Source organism: Oncorhynchus mykiss, chromosome 13 (assembly GCF_057628025.1).
Source record: "Oncorhynchus mykiss isolate SJ-2025 chromosome 13, ASM5762802v1, whole genome shotgun sequence".
Lineage (NCBI taxonomy): Eukaryota > Metazoa > Chordata > Actinopteri > Salmoniformes > Salmonidae > Oncorhynchus > Oncorhynchus mykiss.
Genome location: NC_143034.1, coordinates 47,220,503 through 47,234,147, shown reverse-complemented (window position 1 = coordinate 47,234,147; position 13,645 = coordinate 47,220,503). Strand labels below are relative to the sequence as shown.

The window sequence follows — 13,645 nt, the reverse complement described above, 5'->3', positions numbered from 1 at the left end:
AGTCAAGGCCCCCCCCCCCCCCCCCCACACACACCCTATTGGCTCTGAGTCGAGGGGAGGAGGGTAACCCCACACAACCTGTGCCCACCCTAAGCCTCTCTGACACCCTAAGTGAGAGCGGAGAGGGGGACAAGTTGAAGTGCTGTGAATATCGTTCCCTCCACCCCTCCCCTCCCCTCCCCAGCTGCATGCATTCCACGCCACTGTGGACAGCTCGTCTCTCTTTAATTGGTTTGGCTGGCGGGCACAGCGGAGTGGAGGGAAGCGGAGGACTGAAAATAAAACGTGACAGAGCGACGCCGGACTGACTCAAAGCCAGCCAGGCAGTCGCAGGCCAGAGAGAGAGAGAGAGGACTGACTCAAAGCCAGCCAGCCAGGCAGTCGTAGGCCAGAGAGAGAGAGAGGACTGACTCAAAGCCAGCCAGCCAGGCAGTCGCAGGCCAGAGAGAGAGAGAGAGGACTGACTCAAAGCCAGCCAGGCAGTCGCAGGCCAGAAAGAGAGAGAGAGAGGACTGACTCAAAGCCAGCCAGCCAGGCAGTCGCAGGCCAGAGAGAGAGAGAGAGAGGACTGACTCAAAGCCAGCCAGCCAGGCAGTCGCAGGCCAGAGAGAGAGAGAGAGGACTGACTCAAAGCCAGCCAGCCAGGCAGTCGCAGGCCAGAGAGAGAGAGAGAGGACTGACTCAAAGCCAGCCAGGCAGTCGCAGGACAGAGAGAGAGAGAGGACTGACTCAAAGCCAGCCAGCCAGGCAGTTGCAGTCCAGAGAGAGAGAGAGAGGACTGACTCAAAGCCAGCCAGGCAGTCGCAGGCCAGAGAGAGAGAGAGAGGACTGACTCAAAGCCAGCCAGCCAGGCAGTCGCAGGCCAGAGAGAGAGAGAGGACTGACTCAAAGCCAGCCAGCCAGGCAGTCGCAGGCCAGAGAGAGAGAGAGGACTGACTCAAAGCCAGCCAGCCAGGCAGTCGCAGGCCAGAGAGAGAGAGAGGACTGACTCAAAGCCAGCCAGCCAGGCAGTCGCAGGCCAGAGAGAGAGAGAGAGGACTGACTCAAAGCCAGCCAGCCAGGCAGTCGCAGGCCAGAGAGAGAGAGAGAGGACTGACTCAAAGCCAGCCAGCCAGGCAGTCGCAGGCCAGAGAGAGAGAGAGGACTGACTCAAAGCCAGCCAGCCAGGCAGTCGCAGGCCAGAGAGAGAGAGAGAGGACTGACTCAAAGCCAGCCAGCCAGGCAGTCGCAGGCCAGAGAGAGAGAGAGAACTGACTCAAAGCCAGCCAGCCAGGCAGTCGCAGGCCAGAGAGAGAGAGAGGACTGACTCAAAGCCAGGCAGTCGCAGGCCAGAGAGAGAGAGAGGACTGACTCAAAGCCAGCCAGCCAGGCAGTCGCAGGCCAGAGAGAGAGAGAGGACTGACTCAAAGCCAGCCAGACAGCCAGGCAGTCGCAAGCCAGAGAGAGAGAGAGGACTGACTCAAAGCCAGCCAGCCAGGCAGTCGCAGGCCAGAGAGAGAGAGAGAGGACTGACTCAAAGCCAGCCAGGCAGTCGCAGGCCAGAGAGAGAGAGGACTGACTCAAAGCCAGCCAGCCAGGCAGTCGCAAGCCAGAGAGAGAGAGAGAGGACTGACTCAAAGCCAGCCAGCCAGGCAGTCGCAAGCCAGAGAGAGAGAGAGGACTGACTCAAAGCCAGCCAGCCAGGCAGTCGCAGGACAGAGAGAGAGAGAGGACTGACTCAAAGCCAGCCAGCCAGGCAGTCGCAGGCCAGAGAGAGAGAGGACTGACTCAAAGCCAGCCAGCCAGGCAGTCGCAGGCCAGAGAGAGAGAGAGAGGACTGACTCAAAGCCAGCCAGGCAGTCGCAGGCCAGAGAGAGAGAGAGAGGACTGACTCAAAGCCAGCCAGCCAGGCAGTCGCAAGCCAGAGAGAGAGAGAGGACTGACTCAAAGCCAGCCAGCCAGCCAGCCAGGCAGTCGCAGGCCAGAGAGAGAGAGAGAGAGAGAGGACTGACTCAAAGCCAGCCAGGCAGTCGCAGGCCAGAGAGAGAGAGAGAGGACTGACTCAAAGCCAGCCAGCCAGGCAGTCGCAAGCCAGAGAGAGAGAGAGGACTGACTCAAAGCCAGCCAGCCAGCCAGGCAGTCGCAGGCCAGAGAGAGAGAGAGAGAGGACAGACTCAAAGCCAGCCAGCCAGGCAGTCGCAAGCCAGAGAGAGAGAGAGGACTGACTCAAAGCCAGCCAGCCAGGCAGTCGCAGGCCAGAGAGAAAGAGAGGACTGACTCAAAGCCAGCCAGCCAGGCAGTCGCAGGCCAGAGAGAGAGAGGACTGACTCAAAGCCAGCCAGCCAGGCAGTCGCAGGCCAGAGAGAGAGAGAGGACTGACTCAAAGCCAGCCAGCCAGGCAGTCGCAGGCCAGAGAGAGAGAGAGGACTGACTCAAAGCCAGCCAGCCAGCCAGGCAGTCGCAGGCCAGAGAGAGAGAGAGAGGACTGACTCAAAGCCAGCCAGGCAGTCGCAGGCCAGAGAGAGAGAGAGGACTGACTCAAAGCCAGCCAGCCAGGCAGTCGCAGGCCAGAGAGAGAGAGAGAGGACTGACTCAAAGCCAGCCAGCCAGCCAGGCAGTCGCAGGCCAGAGAGAGAGAGAGAGAGAGGACTGACTCAAAGCCAGCCAGCCAGGCAGTCGCAGGCCAGAGAGAGAGAGAGGACTGACTCAAAGCCAGCCAGCCAGCCAGGCAGTCGCAGGCCAGAGAGAGAGAGAGAGAGAGAGGACTGACTCAAAGCCAGCCAGCCAGGCAGTCGCAGGCCAGAGAGAGAGAGAGGACTGACTCAAAGCCAGCCAGCCAGCCAGCCAGGCAGTCGCAGGCCAGAGAGAGAGAGAGGACTGACTCAAAGCCAGCCAGCCAGGCAGTCGCAGGCCAGAGAGAAAGAGAGGACTGACTCAAAGCCAGCCAGCCAGGCAGTCGCAGGCCAGAGAGAGCGAGAGTTCAAAGGGTTACACTGTTGTCAGCTAATCGAAACCCATAACAAACATCAAAAACATCTGGGAATTATGGGGAAACTGTTGTGAAATGCTCTCTCTCCTCTCTCTCTTTCTCAACTGCCACGGTCAAAGAAGCCTTGAAAAAGAAAAGCCACCAGTCATGGTGGTAGCGAGGACTTTGGACTGCAAAGTGACATTCGTTTCAGACATTTGGCCAGGCAATGTTGTGGACGACTGAGAGCTCAAGCTTGTTATCGCTGGCCAAGGCCCATTTCCAGACCATTAAAGTTGTTTATAAGGTTTATCTATGCTCATTATATTTATCTAATTTCTAGTTTATTTTCTCTATTTCCTGCGTCAAACTAGCGTGTGAGGTATGAAGGGACAAACCCTCCTTCCTTCCCCTGAAAACACCAGGCAGGAAATGAGTTTTGGCAGGCGGCCCTCCATCATGTACAGTCTCAGATAGCGTTTCTCTGGGCTGTGATTATTGATCAGATGACTGTGGAAGGTTATTCCGTACGGAAGTCAGACCTAATCGATGAGTCTGAATATACCCTATCCTGCTCAACTTAGCTGACTGTTCATCTACAATACAATCGCCCGGGGAAACGTCAGAGACACACCAGAGGGCGAGAAAAAGAGGGTCCGAGCCCTGTCCTACTACAGCCAGTCTACCTCTGCAGCGAAGCCCAACAGCGACGGCAGCATTCTAACAGTAGCGTCAAAAGGGAACCTTTCCAGTGTATCGTCGCATGTCCCTCTTCTCCTAAATACAGAAAAATACATCCGGAAATCGAAAGGCGGCTCTTTTTTGGAGTCCGCGAATAAACCCTTGCTGCAGAAACAGATGCAGACAGACCTTCAAACAGTCATTTAAATGGAGAACTCAATGCACTGATGGGGATTTGGATCTATAGAAAACGCCAACGCAGGCAGCTAGGGGATAGCGTGTTGGTATGTGGAGGACTTGATATCAAAGCCTAGGATCATTTTGTGCTATCGTCTGCATGTACAAACTCTGGAGAGCACCAGTACAAACCTGTCCTGGGCTGGTACCTCTATAGTTTGGGCCTTGCTCAAGGGTACAAAAGCAATGTTAGCGATGCTCCTCGCAGAACTTCAACCAGATATCTTCTAGCCGTGAAATGGGTCAAGTTCCTACTTAAAGCTACAGACTACTTACTTTATGTATGCACCAGGGTTTTGACGTTTTAATTTACCAGCCATTTGAGAAATCTCCCAGACACATATACATTGGGTGTGTAAACCCACTAGGGGCGTCCACCCACGGTGCTCAAAAAAGACATCACATTTAGTTTATGGTAATTCCTCTTCACAGAACATGTAACTCCTGTAATGGAGTAGCCGATACAACGTCATTTTCAAACATTTGCCAAAATGCAATTTGCGAGAAAAAAAGGGAACACGCCATTCTAAATAGCGCACTTGACACAAGCATTTATATGACAGAGATTCAAAGAGCGTGAATCTAAAGATACAACAGCTAGGATGGGGTTGCTAATACTGTATGACTAGGATTGTGCATTTGACTTCTGGACAAGGAGAGAAAGTTGATATGAAAACCAAGAGAACGGGAGAGAAATGGCAGCGAGCGTGGCAAAAGGCCTAGCTGATTGTGTTGCGGCTGTCAGCGAAAAGCATCTAATATACGTGTGAACATAATGTGTCTTGAGTATGATTTCAAATGTTGAGACAAGAACAGGGGGAGGGGTGTGTGGCGAAGACAGCCTATAGTCAGTCTCTCTCCAGAATGCATGCTCTCAGCTCTCCAGTATCAACTCGGCTGTCCCCCACCAATTCTCGCGCATTCATTGTTTCTTGTGAATTGTTTGCCCTAAAAATGTTCATCGTTATCAATTCCCCATTACATATGTCACCAATAGTAAATGAACCGTTAATCCCCGTCATTTTGTTACATTAATTTATGTTAATGCATTGTATTACTAATTAGGCCTACAGTCATTTACCGTCCTCATTCTTGGTGTGTAAATGCTTTTGAGAAACACGTTTTGGTTCTATTTCATAGCCATCATTTACGAGTTGCCCCTTTTTTTCATTGTCTTTTGTTTGGAGTGCTCCATGTGAGCATGGGTCTTGTTAATGTTGAGGAAGCTCGCACGTCTGAGCACGCAGAGAATTAGCCTCCCTGGCCTGCTGCGCACAAATGCCCATTTGGGGATGTATGATTTTTGCCTGTCTTAGTCATCACCTTCACCACCAATAAACTCATCTTCTCAGTAATCTTTTCTTCGCCTCACACAGTACGTCAACGAAGTCCGTTGTTTTAACACCCGTTGCAAATGACAGCCTAATAGTTCCTCACAAAAATCTCCCCCTCGATAATCACCAAGCCTCGGTGTGAAAGAGCAAAATATAATGATCTGATGATCCCATATATCCAGTGGAAACGTCATAAAATACTTATCCTTTCCCTTGCGCAAAAACAGCTGTCTGTCCCGAGCTCACTGGTGCCTAGAGTCTCAGTTCCGAATAGGCTAGTAGATACAATGTTGCAAGTTAGGGCCCAGATCCAGTTGATTGATTTGATACAATGTTGCACTTCACAAGCGACAGCGCGCAAGTCAAGACAGATGTAAAGTGAGGCAGACAGGCCGAGTAGGGAAATTAAAGTTATTGAAAGAACCAGAATTTTCAGCAGTATATTTTCTACTGTTTTTATGTATTTTTACTTTGTTGACAATGTAAGTAAGTTATAGGCCAACAGCTGCATTAGCCATCTCGGAGTTCCATGCGCTCAATTAGGCTACTTAGCCGCCAATGATCCGCGTGTATCAATGTGTCATATAGCAGAGGCTGGTCCTCTCGCAATAGTTGAATCTTACATTTTATACGTCTTTCATTTTAATTAAGATTTTTATGATTATCCACGGGGCAACGATTTTGAGAATCGAAAACATTATTATTGATAAGAAACAGTTCCATCAAAATGCACATTTCATGAAAATCATATGAAAATCATAACTGACCAGCAGATTGGTAGAAATAAATGAAAGGCTTATGCTTCCCCAAACTTTAGAAAATAATTGCCTCCACCTTTCTATGGTCTGATTTTCAAGCAAGGTAAGACATGCCTCATAATATGAAGTAAAACACTCAGGTTTCAAACAATTAAGTATGTTTTCAAAATGCATACTGCATCCAGCTCACATTGTAAAGTGGTGGGTGACTCGCTGATAGCCTTCCTACCGTTGTTTTTTCTCCCGGTTCATTTCGCCAGCCAAAATGTTATTTATCTGCCTAAAAAAAAAAGTCATACAGCCAAAAGCCGGCAATTGCCGGCTAACGGAAACCCAGGTATGCACATGACAACCCTGAGGAGCAATACTGTTGGGGAGGATAACCCTAACCACATGTGAAAAATGACAGGTTTCAGAACTAGCACGAGACAGGATTCAAGAGAGATCATTTGAAAGATTTGAGTGGAGTGAAATGAGGGAAAAGTTTGTAATTTATTTATTTTATTTCACCTTTATTTAACCAGGTAGGCTAGTTGAGAACAAGTTCTCATTTGGAGGGAAACAGGAAAAAGTAAGGAGAGGCTAAAACCCTCCAGTTGACCTTTTACTCTGTCTCTGTTCAAACAAGCCTGACCTTCAGCTTCAATGGGCCCTCAGCGAATCAGAGGGCCCATCTGGGTCCACAGGACTTCAGCTAACGTCTAACACACAATCTGCCTTTGTGACTTACTGTAGACACAGGCATCACCAAAAGTCATATCAAAGACAAAACCATATGGGAAGACACAGGGGCTTGTTCTAACTTTGAAGCCCATATGCTATAGGTTTTTGTCGAGGAAAAGAAGTCGGGTGGGTGGGTGTGAGTCTATGACACTTTGGTAAGCTGATCCAGAGCGGGCTGTCCAACACACTTCTGTTAGAAGTTCAAACAAGAGGATGAAGCACTGAGCATGTCGAGAACCAGACCAGCAGAGAAACTGTTCAGACGACAGAGAGACAACGGGCCTAGGCTTTGCGTCATGCTACCTTTAATAATTATTCCTTAAGAGTCTATTGACGCACCCATGCATCAATCTAATTAACATACTACAGCTGTCAGTTGAAGCTAGAGATACCACATTCGCCTATGTCGCCCTTCTGCGTCTGCGGTGAAAAGTAGCAGAGCTACAGCGGTGTTTGTCAGACCAGGAGACATCCCGAAAATCGGTCCTGTCACAAAAACGTCTGTAGCGTCCAACTAACTAATATAACCACTATATGGAAAGACGAGACTCTCACTAGCACAATGTTTTAGCTCGACGACCCCCACAAATGTCACGGGACTTGTCTGAAGGTAACCTGTTACCGTTTTTTTTTAATGAATGGAAGTATGGAGGTAGTTTTGTGCCAACAAAAAAAAGGGGTTAAATGTAAACCTTAAATGTAAAAAAAAGATATACAGTAGCAGTCTAAAGTTTGGACACACCTACTCATTCAAGGGTTTTTCTTTATTTTGACCTTGTAGAATAATAGTGAAGACATCAACACTATGAAATAACACATATAGAATCATGTAGTAACCAAAAAAGTGTTAAACAAATCAACATATATTTGAGATTCTTCAAAGTAGCCACCCTTGACCTTAATGACAGCGTTGCAAAATCTTGGCATTCTCTCAACCAGCTTCATGGGGTAGTCACCTGGAATGCATTTCAATTAACAAGTGTGCCTTGTTAAAAGTTTATTTGTGGAATTTCTTTCCTTCTTGATGCGTTTGAGACAATCAGTTGTGTTGTGACAAGGTAGGGGTGGTAAAATACCAAATCTATATTATGGCAAGAACAGCTCAAATAAGCAAGGAGAAATGACAGTCCATCATTACTTTAAGACATGAAGGTCAGTCAATCTGGAAAAATGTATGTACTTTGAACGTTTCTTCAGTTGCAGTCGCAAAAACCACCAAGCACTATTATGAAACTGGATCTCATGAGGACTGCAAAAGGACCCAGAGTTACCTCTGCTGCAGAGGATAAGTTAATTAGAGTTACCAGCCTCAGAAATTGCAGCCCAAATAAATGCCTCACCGAGTTTAAGTAACAGACACATCTTAACATCGACTGTTCAGAGGAGACTGTGTGAATCAGGTCTTCATGGTTGAATTGCAACAAAGAAACCACTACTAAAGGACACCAATAGGAAGAGAGACATGCATGGGCCAAGAAACACGAGCAATGGACATTAGACTGGTGGAAATCTGTCCTTTGGTCTGATGAGTCCAAATTTGTGATTTTTGGTTCCAAATGGTGTCTTTTTGAAACGCAGATTAGGTGAACGGGTGATCGTCACATGTGTGGTTCCCACCGTGAAGCATGGAGGAGGTGTGATGGTGTGGGGGTGCTTTGTTGGTGATACTGTCTGTGATTTATTTAAAATTCAAGGCAAACTTAACCAGCATGGCTACCACAGCATTCTGCAGCAATATGCCATCACATCTGGTTTGCTCTTAGTGGGACTATCATTTGTTTTTCAACAGGACAATGACCCAACACACCTCCAGGCTGTGTAAGGGCTATTTGACCAATAAGGAAAGTGAAGGAGTGCTGCATCAGATGACCAGGCCTCCACAATCACCCGACCTCAACCCAATTGAGATGGTTTGGGATGAGTTGGACCGCAGAGTGAAGGAAAAGCAGCCAACAAGTGCTCAGCATATGTGGGAACTCCTACTGTTGGAAAAGCATTCTAGGTTAAGCTGGTTGAGAAAATGCCAAGAGTGTGCAAAGCTGTCATCAAGGAAAAGGGTGGCTACTTTGAAGAATCTCAAATATAAAATATCTTTTGATTTGTTTAACACTTTTTTGGTTACTACATGATTCCATATGTGTTATTTCATAGTTTTGATGTCTTTACTATTCTACAATGTAGAAAATAATAAAAACTAATAAAAACCATTGAATGAGTAGGTGTGCCCAAACTTTTGAGTGCTACTGTATATATTTTCTGAGCTTTTATCTCTTAGATCTCAAAACCTTGACTGTCTGTTTTGCCATTTATGAATGTGCTATTCAATGCACTTCTTTAGTGGTAGCCAAATTCCAAAATATGTTTTAATTTTTTATTATACAGTATCTACAGGGCTCCTTAAATTCTAAATCAAATAGCTAAATGATCCATGGTATGACCATCTTAAAACAATTCCATATGTTAGCTTAGTAGAACCCCCTCCCTTTAGAGGTTTTAACAGGCAAATCTGCGCCCAGCTGCCCACACAGGCCCAAAGTAATGCTTACATTCTACTAATTGAGTAAAGAGGGGCTTGTGAATGAGTGGTGTAAACAAACTATCCAAAACAAGCTTCCATAGCCGGATGGATGGGGGGTGACGGGGAGGCGGGGGTTGGTGGACCAGGTTGGTTGCTGGTTTCATTTCATGGGAGAGAGCCCTGGTGGTGTGTGGGTGCTAGTTGGGTGGGTTGGTGGGTGGGTGGAGGGTAGAGGGGGTTGGGGGTGTAGCTGTAGTGCAGCTGGGGACACATGTTGGCACTCTGACAGATGAGGCAGAGTGCCACAGCTGTCCAGTAGCCCCCCTCCTCCTTTGCCCCCCGCCCCCGTATTCCCAGAAGCCCCGGCTGAGGCCATGACGGAGGGGCCTTGAGTGCTGACTTCCTGTGGGGGCCAGGAAACAATTTTACACAGGGATTAGACGGCTAGGAGGGAGAGCAGACCAACAGAACCCCCCCCCCCCCCCCCCCCCCCCCCCCCAACACTAAACTACACCCCCCTGGAGAGACCATGACACAGTCAGGGACTAGGAGACAAGACACTCACATATTTTTGTTTAATATTCAAACGTTTCCATTGATCTGTTGATGTGAATATGCAATCTATGGTCTGACGTGTAAGCCAGCGTTGTCCTGAGGAGGTTTTTGTGTTTGAGATGTCAGGAATTTGGTGAGAGAAGGAACAATACCCATGTGGTGCTTTGTTTACGGAAGTGGAAGGGAACACATGGAAAAGTCCTGCAGCTCCGATGGCATATATCTCTCTCTCCCTAAATCTCTCCCTCTCTCTTTCTTTTTCTCCCCCTCTCCCACCCCGGTCTTTCCCCTGTAGGCCTAACACCAGCACGCTAAGCAAAACCATCTGTTTGCCCCACATAAACGGGAAGCTAGCTAACAAAGAAAGAGAGAGAGGCGGAAGTAGAAAGAGTAGGAGAGAGGGAGTGAGTGCCAGAGAGAGAGAGAGAGAGAGAGAGAGAGAGAGAGAGGGGGACTGAGGGAGATGGAGATTAATCATTCTCTTTTTGGTGAATACAAATATACACATGCCCCCATATACTGTACGTCTGATAGACAATTTAACTTTACACAATTCTTATCAAATCAAAAATAAAACACAATTGTATTTGTCACATGCGCCGAATACAACAGGTGTAAACCTTACAGTGAAACGCTTACTTACAAGCCCTTAACCAACAATGCAGTTAAAGAAATAGAGTTAAGAAAATATTTACTAAGTAAAACAACAACAAAAAAGTAACGATAAAACAACAATACAGAGGCTGTATACAGGGGGTACCAGTACCGAGTCAATGCTAGTTAAGGTAATTCATACATGTAGGTATGGGGAAAGTGACTATGCATTGACAATAAACAGCGAGTAACAGCACTATACAAATAAAGGGGAGGCGGTCATGCGTGTTTGCGTTTGTGTGTGTGTTTGTTGTCTCGTGTGGCTGAGGAAGAGAAGGCTGACAAATGAAACAGTCTGACTGCTCAATATTCTATTTTATCCGTGGTTATCACCACCACTGGGCTCTCTCTCTCTCGCCTCCTCTCTGTGTGGCCTAGTTTCAATCTCACGCTCCCGCTCACTTTCACAATCCCTCAACAGGGAAGGAAATTAAGCATCTGATCAGATCCAGCTGACAAGGCATCCTCATTTCTGACCAGAGTGGACACTATACATCTCTGTTATGCTTCATACTGATGGAAGACACATGAACACACATGGAAGTGCAGAGAGGCCATATGAATAGAAAAAAAGAAAGAATAGAAAAAGAGTATCATCTCGTTATGTTGAGATCGTTACTTATCTGATGATTACGACATAAGTTGTTTTTCCAGAGATCAGAAGATCATTCTCTCACGATCATGGCATAACAAATAAAATGTTGAGATCGCGAGATAAACTCTATAAATAGGAGTGGACGTATTGACGATATATTGACAGTATGGCGGAGGAGGCAGAGCCCACGGTGGATCAGCGCATATGTTTTGATTGATTGTTACACTAAAGTATGGTATATTTCATGCTGTCATTCTTGTTTGGAGCTCATTATCAGCTTATAAATTAGAATGGTAACAAGCTAAATGTCCCTTAACTTGAGCTAAGAGCTCACGGGGCATCTAAGCCCTCACGGGGTATTTAAGCCCTGAACAATGCCTGACAGGCAAACCTGTCTCCCGGGCTGTGTGCTACCCCCAAGACCACAGCCAATTGCATGTGAGCAACAACGCAGCTAACTTGGCTAGTCTTATGAGCGAGCGAGCTAGTTAGCTAGGTAGTCTTGTTAGCTAGCTAACTTGTTATCTATGCTGGTTGTTAGCTAGCATAACTGATGTGTATAATTGTAAGGGACACTTCATGTTTTATAGATAATATTTACATTTACAGAGTGGGTGAGCTCCATTCTTGACAGGCTGATCACATTCAATAGCAGCCTCAGAGGCTGGGCTCCCGAGTGGCACAGCGGTCTAAGGCACTGCATCTCAGTGCTTGAGGTGTTACTACAGACACCCTGGTTAGAATCCAGGCTGTATCACAACTGGCTGTGATTGGGAGTCCCATAGGGCGGCGCACAATTGGCATTGTCTGTATTTAGCCGGTGGAGGCCATCATTGTAAATAAAATAAGAATTTAACCGACTTGCCTAGTTAAATAAAGGTAACAACAACGACAAAAAGAGGCTGTCTTCAAGGAGCCTTACATATGAAACATCTTACAAAGCAGCATTTTGATTTATCAGCCTCTGAGGCTGCTATTGAATCTGATCAGCCTGACAGGAAGAGCTCAACCCTTGGATCAGATATGCATCTACCAAACAGCCTACAACAGCCTACAAGGCACCTACCTTATTTCTAAGCCTCTGAGGCAGAAATTGAATCTGATCAGCCAGTCAGATTAGTTAGTCCAGCTAACAAGACTACCTAGCTAACTAGCTAGCTAACAAGACTACCTAACTAACTCACAAGACAAGACAAATTAGCAGTGTTGTTCCATGCATGAGATTGGCTGTGGTCTTGGGGGTGGCACGCAGCCTGGGAGACAGTGCAGCCTGTCAGGCATCAACAAGCACATTGCGATCAACGCAGTCACAGGTGTCGTGAACAAATTAATGAGTGGTACTTTTGATTATCTCGTGATCTCGACAAAACTTTTGTTATGTCGGGATTAGGAGATAAATAGGTTGCGATCTCGACATAACGAGGGAATCATTTTTGTTCATTCATATGTCCTCTCTGGACTAAATATATGAGGGATTGGGCTTTCAGAGTCTGAGTTGAGTCCACCGGTCAGTCAGACGAACGCTGGCCAGAGTAGCCGAGCTGATGAGTAATTGATTTTGGTCGAGATCAAATTAAAGCAACGAGACTTTAATTAAAGTTGCAAAAACACATTGTCCTTGCTCTGGGGCTTGGAGGACCGTGGTCAGAGCCAGACTGCTGTTATGTTCAGACAGACATGCTCCGCTCCTGAATACAAACATGAACATGGCTTGCATCCCAAATAGCACTCTATTCCTTATGTAGTGCACTGCTTTTGACCATGGCCCATAGGACTTTGTTCAAAAAGTAGTGCACTATATAGGGAATTACGTGCCATTTGGGATATAGCCATGGTTGCCCGATCAAAGCCCTCTCATGCAGGGTTATGTTACATCAGTCGCTGAGTAACCAGCCCAGGAAATGACATGGGAGTTGAGATTTGTGATCCGAGGGGTCAAACGTCCAGATACGGAATACTGGGAGTGTAAAACAGCTTCATCGCACAACACACACGGCTATGATGAGCTCAACCAGGAGGTCAACGTCCAGCTTTAAACCGTGGCTCATATACAGAAGTGAAAGCTATGTAAGTTACCCAGACTTTATTAGACATCTGAACAAACACACAAGCAACTGTCATATAACACAGAGGCTTCTTAGACAAACACCGGTCTCTGGGGAAACCTTCCAATACAACACATACTGTAGGTAGGTAATCACAGATCACCGTCTCTTTGTGGAATCTGTGGAGGGAGGGAAGAGGCCCTTACTCTCAAGTCCCCATCCTATCCTCCTCCCATCCCCCTCTCCGTCTCCAGTGTGCCTGGCTGGGCCTCTGTCTGAGCTGAGACGGAGGGGGCTGGTGGGAAAATGGGAATGTGGTGATTAAGAGTGGGCCTATATGACCTCCCAGCTCTAAAAATACACTGTTTACTCAAGACAGTGGCCAAGGAATTCTGGACTAGGCAGAGGGGAGTGCATAAACGTGTTTTGGGGGGAAACCAGAGAGAGAGGACAGGAAGTGCGTGTGTATGTGTGTGTGTGTGTGTGTGTGTGTGTGTGTGTGTGAGAGAGAGAGAGAGGGGGAGGGCACGCATGCGTGTACGTGACAATGTGCGTGTGAAGGAAGGGAATGTCTTGAAAGGAGGAAAACAATGCATTT

The 13,645-nt window shown here is 47.3% G+C and overlaps 1 protein-coding gene across 2 annotated transcripts in view; it reads right to left on the bottom strand.

The window, feature by feature from the left end:
- Positions 1 to 13,645, bottom strand: part of LOC110486280 (unconventional myosin-X) — a 47,482-nt gene that overhangs the window by 21,126 nt on the left and 12,711 nt on the right. The gene's annotated exons all lie outside the window — the stretch shown is intronic.